Below are 17308 nucleotides of genomic sequence, written 5' to 3'. Positions count from 1 at the left end.
GCTCTTCCCATGAGGAGGTGGCATGGGATTAAAGAAATGCTGGGACAGCCATTTTCTTGTCCTCTTGGCTTTGCAGTGAAGGCAGGGTTGTTCGCTGATCCAGTGGCTCCCCGTATTCCTGAGCTTCAGTAGTTCTAGCTTTCTCTGCCTGAGGCTAGCTGTGGTGGGGATATATTCTGTTTCATTTTCCTTCCCCAAGGATGCCCCTGAATCCAAGTTCTGGCTATTTATGTCTGAGGAGTCGCTATCACAGACAGTCTGCAGGCTGACCTTTGAGACGAACCTTGCTTGCTTGCTTTCTAAATAGGCCCAGGCTGCGGCCATCTCTGAATCGAGGGCAGGATCAGCGGACTGGCAGGTGTGCTTTTTGTTTTTCCCATTGAAGAACTTGCTGGGGAAATCCCCGACGTTGAAGCGGCTGTGACGCATGCAGACAGAGTCCCTGGGAACTAACAGAAGAAAAATAGCTTAGCCACACTGTAATCCATAGATTCATAGACTCTAGGACTGGAAGGGACCTCGAGAGGTCATCGAGTCCAGTCCCCTGCCCGCATGGCAGGACCAAATACTGTCTAGACCATCCCTGATAGACATTTATCTAACCTACTCTTAAATATCTCCAGAGATGGAGATTCCACAACCTCCCTAGGCGATTTATTCCAGTGTTTAACCACCCTGACAGTTAGGAACTTTTTCCTAATGTCCAACCTAGACCTCCCTTGCTGCAGTTTAAGCCCATTGCTTCTTGTTCTATCCTTAGAGGCTAAGGTGAACAAGTTTTCTCCCTCCTCCTTATGACACCCTTTTAGATACCTGAAAACTGCTATCCTGTCCCCTCTCAGTCTTCTCTTTGCCAAACTAAACAAACCCAATTCTTTTTGCCGTCCTTCATAGGTCATGTTCTCAAGACCTTTAATCATTCTTGTTGCTCTTCTCTGGACCCTCTCCAATTTCTCCACATCTTTCTTGAAATGCGGTGCCCAGAACTGGACACAATACTCCAGCTGAGGCCTAACCAGAGCAGAGTAGAGTGGAAGAATGACTTCTCGTGGCTTGCTCACAACACACCTGTTAATACATCCCAGAATCATGTTCGCTTTATGTGCAACAGCATCACACTGTTGACTCATATTTAGCTTGTGGTCCACTATAACCCCCGAGATCCCTTTCTGCAGTACTCCTTCCTAGACAGTCTCTTCCCATTCTGTATGTGTGAAACTGATTTTTTCTTCCTAAGTGGAGCACTTTGCATTTGTCTTTGTCGAACTTCATCCTGTTTAACTCAGACCATTTCTCCAATTTGTCCAGATCATTTTGAATTATGACCCTGTACTCCAAAGCAGTTGCAATCCCTCCCAGTTTGGTATCATCCGCAAACTTAATAAACGTACTTTCTATGCCAATATCTAAGTCGTTAATGAAGATATTGAACAGAGCCGGTCCCAAAACAGACGCCTGCGGAACCCCACTTGTTATGCCTTTCCAGCAGGATTGGGAACCATTTATAACAAGTCTCTGAGTACGGTTATCCAGCCAGTTATGCACCCACCTTATAGTAGCCCCATCTAAATTGTATTTGCCTAGTTTATCGATAAGATATCATGCGAGAACATATCAAATGCCTTACTAAAGTCTAGGTATACCACATCCACCGCTTCTCCCTTATCCACAAGACTCGTTATCCTATCAAAGAAAGCTATCAGATTGGTTTGACACGATTTGTTCTTTACAAATCCATGCTGGCTATTCCCTATCATCTTACCACCTTCCAAGTGTTTGCAGATGATTTCCTTAATTACTTGCTCCATTATCTTCCCTGGCACAGAAGTTAAACTAACTGGTCTGTAGTTTCCTAGGTTGTTTTTATTTCCCTTTTTATAGATGGGCACTATATTTGCCCTTTTCCAGTCTTCTGGAATCTCTCCCGTCTCCCACGATTTTCCAAAGATAATAGCTAGAGGCTCAGATACCTCCTCTATTAGCTCCTTGAGTATTCTAGGATGCATTTCATCAGGTCCTGGTGACTTGCAGGCATCTAACTTTTCTAAGTGATTTTTAACTTGTTCTTTTTTTATTTTATCTGCTAAACCTACCCCCTTCCCATTAGCATTCACTATGTTAGGCATTCCTTCAGACTTCTCGGTGAAGACCGAAACAAAGAAGTCATTAAGCATCTCTGCCATTTCCAAGTTTCCTGTTACTGTTTCTCCCTCTTCACTAAGCAGTGGGCCTACCCTATCTTTGGTCTTCCTCTTGCTTCTAATGTATTGATAAAAAGTCTTCTTGTTTCCCTTTATTCCCGTAGCTAGTTTGAGCTCATTTTGTGCCTTTGCCTTTCTAATTTTGCCCCATAGTGACCCTTACTCCATGGTGGTAGTGCCTTCTGGTTCTCCTTCCTTTGAAGGGCTAGGAAGGCTGATAGAGAGTAGGCAAACCTGATATAAAAATATATCCTCACAGGCAGCAGTGGGTAAAGCTTACATCAGTGGATAAAGACCACATCCATATAGCTAAAAAACACCAAACATGGTAGGCCATGCGTCCCTTGAGGAACCTCCCTTAGGTCTAATCCTAACCTGCCCTGCTTTCGTTTAAGGCCACTGCTTCTTGTAATACGTCCTTAATCAACTTAGAAAATAGGTCTCCTCTTTATGAGGTTCCCTTTCACTTTCTCAGACAAAGGGGAGCCTAAGGCAGAGATCCTGTCTGTATTCATGTACACTTGCTGCCCCACCATGCTATACCATCACCTCCACACACCCAAACAGAAGCTTGTAGGACAGCAGCAGTCAAGGACACATGGCAAGGAAGCATTGTGCAAACACATGGCCAAAACATGGGCAGCCTTGGCCTTCAATGGATCATGGGTTTTGGGTGCTGAATCCAGTCTGTTCCAGGAGGAGCAAACTCTCCTTCTCTCCCTCCAAAGGATAGGTAAGCAGCACGCTCTTCCACTAGAGCCTGGAACTCACCACTAGTGAATTTCCCTCCTACCTTCTCTTCTCACTTGATTCCTTTAAAAACAGGGCAAGAGAACCTGTGTCTCCTTAGAGCAATATTACAGCTCCCTTCATTGCCCATGTTATATCCGCATGGATTCAGAGCCTGCTAATCTGTGCTGCCAGACATTAACCAGTCTCCCATGGTTGGCAGGCCAGCAACCACTCTCATTTTGTAGTAGTGAAGATGCTGTGCATGAACTGAGGAGAAGGCAGGATACCTAATCATTGCATAACACTGGCAGTGGCAAAGCAGAGATATGGGGAGGATCTTGAAGAGGATCATGGATAGGTAAAAGTAAAGGCTTAGATGCATCTTGTAAACCAAATTTGATTAGATTTGTCTCATTCCTCATTTCTTACTTGCAGGCAGCCTGCCTGTGTGTACTCAGGTGGTGCAGCCTATGGTAGCTGGCTACAGGTAAACTTGGCAATTCCTGCATCAGGGAATCATTGTTTAGCATGGAGGGCAGTGTATCCTGTAAGCTGAACAACAGCCTGTCTGTAATAAAACAATGAATCCTGCACAAGCAGTGTCTGCCTCTCTTTTCCCCAGGAGTTAGACGGCCACATTCACACTATCCCTGAGTTACAATTACTTAAGTCCTTTAATCATGATTCCTTTTACATCAGAGCTTCCAATCTGTTGATCATCATTTTTGCATTTATTTGTATTCTTTCTATTTTATCACTATCTTTTTAACGGTGAGATACCCAAATCTGTACACACTGGATCAAATTCAGCTCTGTTCATGCTGGAGTTCATGTGAAGTTCATACAGTTCAGTGGAGATATTCTGGATTTACACATATATAAATGAGAGAATTTTTCCCATTATTCTATGTGGGGCCTCACTGATGCTTCATACAGAAGAATTATGACCCCCTTACAACCAAAAATGCTTCTCTTTAGAGATCACATTTACTTTTTAATCCTCAGTCCACTATTTCTCTTTTTAAAACCCTTTTGATAGCCTAATAGAACTCAAATTTACCTTCTGATTTGCTAGTCCCTTTGCCAGAAGGTAGTCCTTCATCTCGGCATTTCTGGTCAATCTGTGTTTCAGAAAAACATGAATAAATGGTATAGAGTTTGCTATTTAGAAGGATTTTTAATAATTTCTACTCAATGGATACTGCAACAATGTACAACATTGTTTCTTAAGTGGGCTAGTGAAAGATGTCATCCTGACTGTCCTGGAGAATAAAGTCGATTATTCATATAGGACACATATAGCAGTGGCAGCAGCAGTGCAAACTTCTCCATGTTGCCCTGCTGTTGAGCCTCAACACTGACCAGGAGGAAACCTTCTAGTGATGGGAGGAGTGTTCAATGTCTTTGGCCTTTGTGCTGAGACTGACAATAAGGGTGAGGGATAATAAGTGATAATGAGCTTTGTGGTGAGAACATTTGTCCACTGGAAACTGGACTGAGACCCCACATTTATTTCTCATGGGCCACCAGATAGTTTTTGGGTGGCAACATCTTTCAATACAAACTTGAGTTGGACTTGAACCAATGATGTGGAGGTGAAGGATAAAAATCCATTACCACTCCTTTGAGCCATCCAGTTCAGCCCCTCATAGCACAATTTATGAGTAGTAACTGATGATTAACAATTATTATAAATAACACACTGTTTTTAAAAAAGATTGGGGCATTCCACTGTCCCCAGTGCAGCTTTCATTCACATGCATCTTCTTCGCACAGCCTCTTTGAAAAGTCCTGAGTAAGAAATGTGTAGGAACTTCAGGATTTGGCCCATTATATGCAAAGAGTCATCAGCACCACTGGGAGAATCGTCAGTTTGATCTCATTTGCTGGGTGCCCGTTTTACAACACTGACTTCCAAGGAGATACCTTTGATTTTTACACAGGGGTAAGCAAAATTAGAATCAGGATCTTCAACTGCCTAGTGGTCCCCCTGTTTATTGTGTCTGAACTGGGCTGTCTGTTTATAATAGATTATAAGCTCCTTGGAGCAAAGACCATGTTTTCTCTTTGCATTGGAGGATGTCAAGCGCATTGATGGAGCATAGTAATTAATAATAATAAAATATCTTCTTACATTGTAAACTCTGTGGACAGGGATAGTTTTTTTTGTTATTTATGCATACAGGGTCTAGCATAATAGGGTCCTGATCCCTGACTGGGGCTTCAAAGCACTGCCACGGTAAAATCAATTAAAAAATAGTACTCTTACCCAATTATAAGCGTTGTTGATGAAAGTTATAGACAAAATGCCAATACAGTATGAAAGCAGGATTTGCCCCACAATCCCACAAAAGTCTTCATCATCCCCGTCACACTCCTTGTAATCTGGTTCTTGGCAGGCGATGGCCTCTACAGGGCCAGTATGTAAATAAAGCCACCAAAAATAGAGAAAAGGGAATCCCATTGAGTTTAGTTGATTAAGACACAACACAATGTCGTTTCTCTCTTAGGAAATCTGATGAAAGAGGTCAGGGTGGATTCTAATGCATCATGTGGTACCTTGGTAACCTATTGTTGACATTTATTTGTCTCAAGAGCTGTCACAAGAAGTGGTCAGAACATGCTGATGACATTCTTGAAACCATAGTAACATGGATGTGTAATCTAAGCACAAAGAAGACCTATTGTATTATGTTGTGAAGTTGCATTTGCTCCAAACTTTATGTGTTTAGGTTTTTAGACCTGTTCCTGTGAGGTGCTGGGTGCCTTCAACTCCATTTCAAGTTCATGGGAGCTCAGGAAAATCAGTGCCTCCTAGGATTGGGCCCCTAATGTCGCACAATAATTCTGTTTTCATTTTTATGTTTCTGTTGCTTTTGTTCCGATGTTTGGGAAACGGATCAAAGATTGAAGGGCTTCCAGAACATCTGAAACCCTTTGATCACCACCCCGATGGGCTGGCTCTATAGCTCCATCTTCCACTCCCTTCTTCTCTTTCCTCCCTTCCCCAGGGCAACAGTCTCTTCTTACTATGTGCCTGTTGTGGGCACCCACTGCTCCTGTCTTTGGGTGGCTGGCACAGCTGCTACTGCTAAATATGTGTTTGATGGTCAGCTGCAGTTCTGGGTCCCCCCTACACTGTTCCTCTCTCTGTTGCTGCTCCCCTTAATGTCCCAGTCTTCCACTCCCACCCAGTCTTCTCACCTCAAAATGGTGTTGTGACAGGATTGCCAGGGTGCGACCTGGGACTGTGCCCCTTTAACTCACTAATCTGGGTTGTCTCTGTCAGTAACTTACTGGTGACAAGCAGCGAACCCCTCCAGATGCTGTTACCACTCAGTACAACCACATACGCAGCCCCATACCCAACCAGATTGTATGAATGCTCCCAGAGCCGCTCACAAATCACGCAGAGAAAGGCACCAGCCAAATCCCCCCAGCTCCCAGCCTTGTACCACCAGAATATATTATCTTGCAACTCCTCCAGACCCTTTCTTGAGCAATTCAAGTTTATTAATTGATTCACCATTTCCTCAATGGAAAGTGGAAATGCACCAGCCTTTGTAACCTGAGCCGATTTACCAAGCACTTCAGTCAAACCCACTGGTCAGGATAAACACTAGACTAAGTTTATTGATTACAGAAGATGGATTTTAAGTGATTATAAGTGATAGGCAAAAGTCAGAGTAATTACCAAAGGAAAATAAAAGATAAGCACACAGTCTAAATTCTCAACCTTATTAAACTAGGCAATATCTGGACTAAGCAGTTTTTCTCACCCCGCTGGATACTGCAGGTTGGTTACAGTCTTACATATGCAGGCTCTCCCTGGTAGCCTGGGAACCAGTCTCCTCAGCTCCATTATTCTCCTCATTGCCTTCAGTGTAGGAGGGAGAGGAGAAAGGATAAACTATGCAGCCTCTGCCCCATTTTATATCCTCATTCCATGTGCTTGGAGAACATAAGTCCAAGCACATCTGGGCATTGCTGAGCCACCAGGCAAGGTTGGGCAATTCCCCTGTTGTGGTCTTGCACAAGTGAGTCATTGAATTGTAACTCCCTTGCTGGACAATGGCTGTTGATGCTGGTTTGACACCTGCCCAGGTGTGGGTTACCTCCCTTGTTGTTTCTGGGGAGCTAATATCTGGGCGATCCGCAACTCACAGCATATTTTAGTGACTACCTGTAGCGGATGACGACTCACCAGCGCGGCGCCTCCTGCTGGTTGTCTCGGGAATTAGCTCTTCCTCAGCAGTTGAGACACTGCAGCAGCGAGAGAGGTATCTCAGCCTAGAAACTAGAGAAGCCACCAGTAGTCATCACTCTCTGACAGAGCAGAAGGACCTTGAGATGATCCAGAGGGAATTGTGGTGTTTGTGTAAGTCTAATCTTATTTACGATCCAAGAATGTATGAGTTTCGCCTGTAAATAAAACTGGATACCTGTGGTGTGTATGAGATCTTCCCCTCCTTAGATCAGCACTTATTGTATGTTAGTGTAAATAGTTAAGTATAATATGCTGAATTAATTAAATGTTATAGGTCAGGGGTCGGCAACCTACAGCACGCATGCCAATGGTGGCACACGAGCAGATTTTTAATGGCACGCCGAGGTCCCGGCCGCCAGCCCCGCTCAGCCTGCTGCCGGCCTGGGTGAAGGGAACCCCAGGCCGGTAGCGGGCTGAGTGGAGCCGGCGGCTGAGACCCCGGCTGGCAGGAACAGCGGCCGGAACCCCAGACTGGCAGCGGGCTGAGCGGGGCCCCGGCCCTGCTCAGCCCGCTGCCAGCCCAGGGTCCTGGCCGCCGGTCCCGCTCAGCCCACTGCTGGCCTGGATGGATGGAAACCTGGGCCGGCAGTGGGTTGAGCGGGGCCAGCGGCTGGAACCCCGGCTGGCAGGAGCTGGCGGACGGAACTCCAGACCGGCAGCAGGCTGAGCCGCTCAGCCCACTGCTGCTCTGGGGTCCCAGCCGCTGGCCCCGCTCAGCCCGCCGCTGCTCTGGGGGTTCCGGCTGCTGGCCACCAGGACCCCAGCTGGCAAGGGGCCGGCAGCCGGAACCTAGAAGTGAAAGTAAGGCGGAGCGTGCATGCTCGGAGCCGGCCGATGCTGGGGCGTTCTGCTGCGGCTGGGTCCTGCTGGCTGCCGGAACTCTCCGTCAGGCTGGCGCTGGCGGCCCCGTGCACTGGACTAAGCAGCAGGCAGGCAGGCAAGTGAAACGGGCCGGCGAGAGGCGCGGTGGAGGTGTCTGCGTCCCAGCCTGTCCTGCTGCCCCTGCTGGAATTGATATGCAAACTAGACACAATCAACTCAGGATTAAATAAGGACTGGGAATGGCTGAGCCATTACAAACATTGAATCTATCTCCCCTTGTAAGTATTCTCACACTCTTTAACTGTCTGTACTGAGCTACCTTGATTATCACTTCAAAAGTTTTTTTCTCTTACTTAATTGGCCTCTCAGAGTTGGTAAGACAACTCCCACCTGTTCATGCTCTCTGTATGTGTGTATATATTTCTCCTCAATATATGTTTCACTCTATATGCATCCGAAGAAGTGGGTTGTAGCCCACGAAAGCTTATGCTCTAATAAATTTGTTAGTCTCTAAGGTGCCACAAGTACTCCTGTTCTTTTTGACGATACAGACTAACATGGCTGCTACCCTGAAACCTGTTATAAAGTCTGTGTCTTTATTGCGATGCCGCTTCATTTTTTTAATTGTAACTTTTATCATACTTATTTCTATGTTTTCCTGATTTATCTAACATTGCAATTATTTTTCTAAATAAATATTATTTTTGTTTTCGAAGAAATTACTGCTTGTGTGCCTATTCTTGATCGGAGGGCTGTATCCTTGTCCTTTCAAGGATCAGCAAGACTAGCTTACTCTGGGGAGCCCTCTGTATAATAGAGAGAAGCACCCTGGTAATATCCTGGAAATTCCTTTAGGGTGGACCACAACCTTGGTTACCAGGTTGGAAAAATTATAAATTAAGGTTTAAAATCAAAAGCTTTATTTTTAGGTAACATCACTGGCTTAATAAAATTAGATCCAAATTTTCCAGTAACACTGTGAGATGGCAAAATTTAAAGACAATATAAAACTACTCAAGATCATTAAGTCCAAAGCTAATTGCAAAGGATTACAAAGGGATCTCACAAAACTGGGTGACCCGGTGACAAAATGGCAGATGAAATTCAATGTTGATAAATGCAAAATAATGCATATTGGAAAACATAATCCCAATTATACATATCAAATGATGCGGTCTAAATTAGCTGTTACTACCGAAGAAATAGATCTTGGAGTCTTCATGGATAGTTCTCGGAAAAATATCCACTCCATGTGCAGCAGCAGTCAAAAAAGTTAATAGAATGTTAGGAACCATTAGGAAAGGGACAGATAATAAAACAAAAAATATAATGCCACCATATAAATACATGGTACACACATACCTTGAATGTGCAGTTCTGGTCACCTCATCTCAAAAAAGATATATGAGAACAGAACTGAGAAAACTACAAAGAAGGGCAACAAAAATGATTAGGGACATGGAATAGCTTACATGCAAGAAAACATTAAAAGGACTGGTTTCAGAGTAGCAGCCGTGTTAGTCTGTATCCGCAAAAAGAAGAACAGGTTGTAACAAACCCCGATGCCAACTCTGTCCACATATCTATTCAAGTGACATCATCATAGGACCTAATCACATCAGCCATACCATCAGGGGCTCGTTCACCTGCACATCTACCAATGTGATATATGCCATCATGTGCCAGCAATGCCCCTCTGCCATGTACATTGGCCAAACCGGACAGTCTCTACGCAAAAGAATTAATGGACACAAATCTGACATCAGGAATCAAAATACTCAAAAACCAGTGGGAGAACACTTTAACCTGTCTGGTCATTCAGTGACAGACCTGCGGGTGGCTATATTACAACAGAAAAACTTCAAAAACAGATTCCAACGAGAGACTGCTGAGCTAGAATTGATATGCAAACTAGACACAATCAACTCCGGTTTGAATAAGGACTGGGAATGGCTGAGCCATTACAAACATTGAATCTATCTCCCCTTGTAAGTATTCTCACACTCTTTAACTGTCTGTACTGGGCTATCTTGATTATCACTTCAAAAGTTTTTTTCTCTTAATTAATTGGCCTCTCAGAGTTGGTAAGACAACTCCCACATGTTTATGCTCTCTGTATGTGTGTATATATATCTCCTCAATATATGTTCCATTCTATATGCATCCGAAGAAGTGGGCTGTAGTCCACGAAAGCTTATGCTCTAATAAATTTGTTAGTCTCTAAGGTGCCACAAGTCCTCCTGTTCTTCTTTTTATTAAAAGGACTGGGACTGTTTAACTTAGAAAAGAGACAACTGTGGGGGGCTGTGATAGAGGTCTATAAAACCATAAACGGGGTGTAGAAAGTGAATAGGGAAGTGTTATTTACCACTTCACATAACATAAGAATGAGGGGATCACCCAAGGAAATTAATAGGCAGCAGGTTTAAAACAAACAGATGGAAGTACTTCTTCATACAGTGCAGCCAACCTGTGAAACTTCTTGCCCCAGGATGTTGTGAAGGCCAAAAGTATAACTGGATTTAAAAAAGAATGAGAAGTTCAGGGAGGACAGGTCCATCAATAGCTGTAAGCCAGGATGACCAGGGATGCAACCCCATGCTATGGGTGTCCCTAACCCTCTGACTGCCAGAAGCGGGGACTGGATGGATCACTCAATAACTGGTCTGTTCTCTTCATTCCCTCTGAAGCATCTGGCATTGGCCACTGATGGAAGACAGGATGCTGTGCTAGATAGACCATTGCTAAATGACCCAGCATGGCCACTCTTATGTTCTTATGCCAGTGTTTCACTAATGTCACGTGGATGTATCACCATGAGGTGCCGGAACATTACAGCCAGGTGCCAATGTATCACTAACATCATGCTGACATGTCACCATGTGGCACTGAACCGTTACAGCCAGGCGCCAATGCACCACCGTTATGCTGACATGTCACCATGTGGTGCTGTATCATTATAGTCAGGTGCCAATGTGCCACTGTGACGCTGATGTATCACCATGTGACGCTGTACCGTTACAGCCAGGTGCCAATACATCAGTCACGCTGACATGTCACCATGTGGCGCTGTACCATTACAGCCAGGTGCCAATACATCAGTCACGCTGATGTGTCAACCACATGGTGCTGTACCATTATGGCCAGGTGCCAATGCGCCTCTTGTCACGCTGACGTGTCACCATGTGGCGCTGTACCATTATGGTCAGGTGCCAATGTGCCTCTGTCATGCTGACGTGTCACAATGTGGTGCTGTACCATTACAGCCGGGTGCCAATGCGCCTCTTGTCACGCTGATGGGTCACCGTGTGGAAGTGGCGCTGTACAGTTACAGCCAGGCGCCAATGCTTCAGTCACACTGACGTGTCACTGTGTGGCACAGTTGTGTTACAGTCATGCGCCAATGCATCAATGTCTCGCTGACGTGTCACCGTGTTGACGTCACTAGGCCTCACCCTAGGTAACTCGGGAGGGTGGAAGGCCACTAAGTGTCAATGAAGCCTTCCTGCACTATGCCTAAGTGAACCAAACTCTATCCTTCCATGTTTAAACTCTAATCAACCTCAAAAGCCAGGTGCAATTGGAATATGTAAGCAACCAGTTATCTGTGTGCAACCCCCTGCTCAAGCAGTAATAATGAGGCCTGCATGTTTCTGGCTGAAGGGAAAAAGGACAAGATAATGGTTTAAAGAAGTTACTAACAAGCTAGGCTTATAGCTGCCAAGAATGACTTAACTATTACCAGGGATGGGAGGGGTAGAGGGAGGAAGGGGGGGAGAAAGGGAGGGCTAGAGGGGAAAGGGGGGGGGGGGTGAGGCTTAACTGCAAAATGTATAAAAGAAGAAAAACTGTTCCTGTTAATGTGCTTGATTTGAGACTTGCCAGTCTCCTTGCACCGCTTTGGGATCCCAAATAAACTTTGTTTGCTTCTCCCCCTGGTGTCTTTATTGGCGCGAAGCACACCGGACAACGAACCCGCTGTTGCTGTCCTCGAGCACACCTGTGCTGGCAACAGTTTTGGCGCCCAACGTGGGGCTCGAGGCTGAAATTTAGCCTTGCCCGGACCCCTCTCGGAGGTTGACAGATTGCGGCGACGACCGACGCCCAGCGCGCACCGGTGGCTTTACTGGGGGCCTCGGCGGAGACGTGGTTTGGTCGACCCCGGAGGGCACAACGGTGCAACGCGCTCGACTAGTGGAGAAGCAGCTGTGGGCGACGGTGGGGAACCGGACCCTTGGATAAGGTAGGAAAAGTCCAGTGGGGACTTTATCTGTCTTGACCTGGGGACGCCCAGTGTCTACCTGTTATGACCTGGGGACGCCCAGTGTCTCCCTATGGGGCAGGGACAGAGTATGGCAGGCAGGGTAAGGTGTACACCCTTGGAATGCATTCTGGTGAACTGGAAAGTGTTTGGATCGGATCCGTTGGTTAAAAGTAAACTGAAAAGCTTCTGTACAGTAGACTGGCCTCAATATCAGCTAGAGGACCAGGAAAGGTGGCCACCGGAAGGATCACTTAATTATAATACGATCCTTCAATTACTTCTGTTTTGTCAGCAAACGGGTAAATGGAATGAACATATGTATGTACAGTTGTTTATGTTGCTAAGAGATAGGTTAGATATTTTGCAAAAGTGTAATTTGACTCCGACAGGTTCGGTAGTAGCTATTGTTAGTCCCCAGAACCCCCCCACAGCTGTAATGGCAGATCCGGTGTCCCCTTCGGCTATCACACCCCCACCATATAAAGACAAGGTGTCTCAGGTCCCCGAGATTGCCCCCTCGGTGGAATTTTATCCGTTGATCACTGAGACCGTGGTGTCCAGACATGGCTCAGATAGGAATCAGGCCACTACTATGCAGGTTTACACCCATGTGCCTTTTAACCCGTTGGACCTAGCAGCCTTTAAGGCACAGGCAGGGGAATTCTCTACGAACCCAAGCAAGTTTATCTTGGTCTTTGAAGGGTGCCTGGCTAGCTGTAAGCCTGACTGTGATGATTGTCATGTCCTTATGCGGACCCTGCTGTCTGAGGTGGAGAGTAATCAGGTTGTGTCTAAAGAAAAGGAAAAGAGGCAAGCGAAAATGATGGTCGCAGCAGTACAGGCTGGTGGCAGGGGAAAATTCCAGGAAGGTGGAAGGGGCCGGGGAATGAGAGGACATGGGCGTGGGCGCCCTGGCTCACAGGAAAGGCGTCTGGGTCGCAACCAGTGTGCCAGATGCCGAAAGGAGGGACATTGGAAAAATGAGTGCCCCGAAAGAGAAGGTACCCCTATGATGGCAGCGGAGGATCAAGAATAGGAGTGTCAGGGGAGACGGACTATCCTGCCCCTGGAACCCCGAGTAAACATGGGTTTACTGCACGAACCACCGTAAACCAACCCCTGCAGCTGCCTGTGTCAGAGTCCCTCACTGTGGTGGGTGCCACAGGGAAAGGAACCAAGTGCCCAGTATATGCCCCAGTGGAATGTGCTTTGGGAAACAGAACTCTATCTCACAAACTGGTTTACCTCCCTGATTGTCCAACACCTCTACTGGGACGGGACCTGCTTTGTTGCTTAGGAGCCACCCTGCATTTCACCCAAGATGAAATAAACCTCACCTTACCTGCAGAGAATGCCTGGATAATGACCCTTGCAATTGAGCCCTCAGACATGCAAGCCCCAGAGTGGAGCAAGTGGGAAGACAAAAGGAGGGTTAAAAAGCAGCTTTACTGGACAGTGTTGGCCCAGGGATTTAAAAATTCCCCCACACTTTTCGGCCAGGCCCTGGCCAGAGACTTGGAGGAGTGGGACAATGAGGACAGGGTCCTCCTCCTGCAATATGTGGATGACTTGTTAATGGCTGCTGTGGGTCTCATCCCTTGTCTTAAAGCCACTGTAAGCCTCCTGAACTTTGTTGGACTCCTCAAAAGTGGGTGTGCTCGTCCTGGTTTGTTGCTCCAAAGCTCTGTATAGAAGTTATTTTGCTGGATAATGGCAACGTGTATGTGTTCATTGTTGGGAAAAGGTGTATGAGTGAAGAGTGGAAGTTTCCTTTGTAAGTTAAAAGAAGCCAAGGAGAGAAGGAAAAAGAACAGAACGAGTTAACTGAGGGAAAAAATATAGCTAGCAAGCTCAGTCCAAAGATAAGATGCTGGCACCATCCAAGGACACTGCCCAGAGCTAAGACTTGGCCGACAGCCAAGAAAAGGGGGGGCCTGAATGTGCCCAAGCAACTATGAGATCTGCAAAACACTGTCAGGCATTAATGAAATGTGTTAGGTTTCTTTTCGCACAGATAAAAGAAGTGCTACCCAAAGACCCTAGCAGCCCTGCCATTCATTGAAACAAGGAGACTGAGTCTACGTAAGGTCCATCAACGAAAAACTGCTTTGGCTCCACACTGGAAAGGCCCTTTCCAAGTCTTGTTAACCACCAACACCGCTGTGAAGTACCAAGGACTGCCCACCTGGACCCAGGCTTCTCACTGTAAAAAGACCCCTCCACCTCGGGAGGACTCTCTGACTGATGATAAGCCTATTTAAAGACAGGGTGATGTGCTAGTAACCTCTCCCCTGTATGATGCTGAACCACACTGTTTCAGGAAAAGAGAAGAAGGAACACTTGCTTCATTGAAACCACAAAGTCCAGGAATTCCTGACTACAAAAGACATTAAGAACTGACCCGGGTGAAGAAACAAAGAATTATACGCTGGCAGGGAGGCTCTTACACCCCTGGCCTCCCAGGTACAGGCTGAATGTCTAGTCTGCCAAAAGAACAACCCTCGAGCTGGAGTGTCAGAGCCATCAGCCACTCTGGAACCTACCCCAGGCCCGGGGCTGGTTTGGCAAATAGACTTTACTGAGTTCCCCCGGACCCAAGGATTCAAATACCTTTTCGTCTTGGTGGATCGATTCAGCGGATGGCCTGATGCCTTACCCCTTGTTTTGCTCCGCATTCGCGCTCTCCCAAAGGGCAGGTTAGGGCTCAGTCCCTTCGAGATTATGTTTGGAAGGGCATGGCCTATGAATGGTACACCGGTTCTGGCAGGGGAGTGGGAAATGGGGTGTGGCTTTTTATCTCAGTACATGTGCTCTCTGTCTGCTGTTCTCTGTTCTCTCCACAGGTATACCAGAGATTTGCAGCCTCTCCTGCTGGATGCCCCTGTCCATTCCTTGCAGCCAGGCGATTCCGTTCTCATTTGGACCTGGAAGGACAAGCCTCTCCAAGAGAAGTGGAAGGGACCCCACACCGTCCTGCTGGTCTCCCACACAGCAGCAAAGGTCAAGGGACACAAGAACTGGATTCAATCACTCCCGTCTGAAGGCAGTGCCCGCTCCTGAACGGTGGACCGTCCAGCCTACGGAAAAGGACTACCAGCGACGACCTGAAACTTAAACTGTTATTCAAAAGACAATAAGGCCTGCTGGGAATGCCCTGTGGTCTCTTTGGACAGTCGCAGCGCACTCCCCGTGAAAACTCTAAGCATTGGTTGTGTTTACTCTCACAGGGCCGGCCTAACCTGGTGGCCTGGTCCTTTTGTTTTTAATCTGCCTACTATTGGTAATTGATATTTTGTGGGTATTTGGGGAATTGTAATTGTTAGGCCCTAGGGTCACCTGCCCAGCATGAGTTCAGGTCCAGGGTCTGCCACAGTGGTACTCTTTGCCATAGGGACACTCCTTTCGTTACCTCCCGTTTTCCCCCCAGGCACATGTGGGTTGGAAAGGGATCCCTACTAACTTGGAAACAAACACATATGAGTCCTTGAAGGTTTGCTTTGCCCAAGAGTTTAACCTCTCTAACTGTTGAGTATGCTCCCAAATCCTGCACCACGCAGCAGGGTTACCCTGGAGGGTGGTCCCCCAAAATTGGTCAGATATCTGTTGGGGATGGTTCAGTAGGGGAAGAAATACCTCGGGCACCCCCTTGTCACAAAACTGTACCATTGAATCCCAGTATGCATTAAGGGACAACCCCTGGCTGCCCCAGGCAGCATAAATCTTTGTATGCCACCTCAGAGCCCATTAAGGAAGGAGACAGGTTGGGTATGATCCTCTTCCCATCCTATGGGGTGGAACGGCTAACCCAATTTTATCATAGGCTCTCTGTGTTTCTCACCACATTCGCCAATGAAACCTTGGCCATAGAGAAGAGCCTTAACTCAGAGCTATACCAGCTCCGGTTGCTGTCCCTGCAAAACAGACAGGCCTTAGATTATGTTTTAGCCTCCAGGGTGGGGTGTGTGCCCTTATTGGGAATGAATGTTGTACTTATGTCCCGGAAAACTCACAGGACATTAACAAGCACGTCCTGTCGGCCAAACAGGCTTTCAAGCAGTGGAAGGCCCAGGAAAGGAAACCCACGGTTTTCGATTCCCTTTGAAGTTGGTTGCCCAACCTAGGAGGACTGGGGGGTGGCCTTGTGCGTCTCCTCCTCACCGGTGTGGTATTGTGCCTGGTCACCCTCCTCCTAATTGCTTGTTTTAAAATGCTCCTCCGTAAGCTTTGTGCCCCCCGTTCCTCAAAAATCCCGGCATACCCTCTCATTGAAAACCCCAGCTTCATAGCACTTAATCATATCTTGTCCACGGAATATGAGAAAACTCAGCCAAAAGCTTGTTGAGTATTCTCAAAGGAGGGAGTTGTTGACGTCACTAGGCCTCACCCTAGGTAACTCGGGAGGGTGGAAGGCCACTAAGTGTCAATGAAGCCTTCCTACACTAGGCCTAAGTGAACCAAACTCTATCCTTCCATGTTTAAACTCTAATCAACCTCAAAAGCCAGGTGCAATTGGAATATGTAAGCAACCAGTTATCTGTGTGCAACCCCCTGCTCAAGCAGTAATAATGAGGCCTGCATGTTTCTGGCTGAAGGGAAAAAGGACAAGATAATGGTTTAAAGAAGTTACTAACAAGCTAGGCTTATAGCTGCCAAGAATGACTTAACTATTACCAGGGATGGGAGGGGTAGAGGGAGGAAGGGGGGGGAGAAAGGGAGGGCTAGAGGGGAAAGGGGGGGGGGGGGGTGAGGCTTAACTGCAAAATGTATAAAAGAAGAAAAACTGTTCCTGTTAATGTGCTTGATTTGAGACTTGCCAGTCTCCTTGCACCGCTTTGGGATCCCAAATAAACTTTGTTTGCTTCTCCCCCTGGTGTCTTTATTGGCGCGAAGCACACCGGACAACGAACCCGCTGTTGCTGTCCTCGAGCACACCTGTGCTGGCAACAACCGTGTGGCGCCGTACTGCTAGAGCCAGGCACCACTGCCATGCTGACGTATCACCGTTAGGGTTCCCAATGATGA

At 46.7% G+C, this 17308-nt stretch overlaps 1 long non-coding RNA gene across 2 annotated transcripts in view; it reads left to right on the top strand.

Moving 5' to 3' along the window:
* Positions 1-17150, top strand: part of LOC135972807 (uncharacterized) — a 348625-nt gene extending 331475 nt beyond the window's left edge. Inside the window, exons 1-2 of one of the 2 annotated variants that reach the window (XR_010589334.1) lie at positions 11462-12265; positions 15130-17150. This is a non-coding gene — a long non-coding RNA (uncharacterized LOC135972807). Of the gene's footprint in view, positions 1-11461; positions 12266-15129 lie in introns of those variants that run through there. The other variant, XR_010589333.1, reaches the window with a different exon arrangement.
* The last annotated feature ends 158 nt before the right edge of the window (positions 17151-17308 follow it).

Source organism: Chrysemys picta, chromosome 1 (assembly GCF_011386835.1).
Source record: "Chrysemys picta bellii isolate R12L10 chromosome 1, ASM1138683v2, whole genome shotgun sequence".
Classification (NCBI taxonomy): domain Eukaryota; kingdom Metazoa; phylum Chordata; order Testudines; family Emydidae; genus Chrysemys; species Chrysemys picta.
The sequence above is the reverse complement of the archived record's forward strand: the minus strand, read 5'-3'. Positions and strand labels throughout refer to the sequence as shown.